The sequence below is a fragment of the Hydra vulgaris genome, chromosome 04, assembly GCF_038396675.1.
Source record: "Hydra vulgaris chromosome 04, alternate assembly HydraT2T_AEP".
In the NCBI taxonomy this organism is placed as follows: Eukaryota; Metazoa; Cnidaria; class Hydrozoa; order Anthoathecata; family Hydridae; genus Hydra; species Hydra vulgaris.
Genome location: NC_088923.1, coordinates 47,685,001 through 47,686,534, shown reverse-complemented (window position 1 = coordinate 47,686,534; position 1,534 = coordinate 47,685,001).

Sequence of the window (1,534 nt, the reverse complement as noted above, 5' to 3'; positions counted from 1 at the left end):
CTTATAAATAAAGCGTCGTTTTGATTTGTCCACCTTGTTTTGTCCAAGGAAAAATGTAGTTTGTTGAGAAAAATGTGTTATAAATTTTTTTTTTTGATTCTCAGTATAACTCAAACATTTTAAATTTTGTTGAGAACATAATAAACTATTTAAAAAATAATATGTTTAATTGTTTTACTAGTTTTTTTTAGTTATTGATCAACTTTTGTTCTAAATTTAAGTTTGTCCACCATGTTTTGTCCGATACTGTATATATATATATATATATATTTATATATATATATATATATATATATATATATATATATATATATATATATATATATATATATATATATATATATATATATATATATATATATATATACAAAAGAAATTATTTACAAAAATATAAGGAAGAGAGGTAGGTGCGATCTTAGAATATTTAAAAATTGCCTTCACCCCCCCCCCCTTGGTTGTAAATTACATTCCCTTTTAAATTATCTCCCCATTTTCGAATATTGTCTACCTCATATAGATCCGCCCCAGTAATAGTAAGTTTACATTTTTTGTTTTAAAACCAGGCATCAGCTGAGTTTAAGAGATATTTTTCCACTATCGTCATAAAGCACTTAAGTATCTGCAAAATAGTTATCAATAAATACCAACGCACAATATTACCAATTGCACTTGACGATATTTCATCTGACTTAATGCGCGAAATTTGGGCAGTCAACTTCGCAAACTTGACTTCCCAAAGTTCACGGGAGAAAAAAAGTCAGACGAAATATCGTCTACAATTGTACCTAAAACGCTAAACTTCTGTTTGCACGTCTACCAGCACTAATATCATGTTTTTAAGTTCGTGCTCCAAACTTTTTAACAGTAAAAATATCATGTAAAATAATTATGCCTTTTTAGAGAGCCCTGATATAGCTAAAAAAAAAATAAAAATTTTAATATGAAACTGAAAGTTCAATATTCTATACGTTAAACACTTTTGTCCGGCGCTTTAAAATTGAAAAAATGTCTGTCTCTTCTTCTTCTTCATCTCTTCTTCAACTTGGTCATAAAATTTTATCATAATTGGTCATAAAATTTTTATCATATCTTGGTCATAAATTTTTTATCATTTCTATCATACTTTTTAAAATATTTTATTTCCTTCTACTCAATGTGACTGTTATCTTGCATATATATGCGATAATTACTCCGACGCGGATAGGATATATACGTAGTTCATATTTTTAAAATGTTTTACACATTTTATCAATTTAAGAAAATATAATCAAAATAAGCTAGTATCGTTAAAGTGTATTAAAATTATCAAGTTGCCCCATGTTACGCCACACATTTGATGCAAGTTTATAAAGATGGGTTTATAAATAAATTTACACGAATATGAAAAATAAGTTGAACATAATTTTATGTTTCATTTATAGATTAATAGAAAAAAAAGTAAAATAACATGTGAAAATGTAGCTACAAATAAAATGCTAATTGACTTTAAAATGATGTCACAATAAGTTTATAAACTTTTCTATATTTCTATATT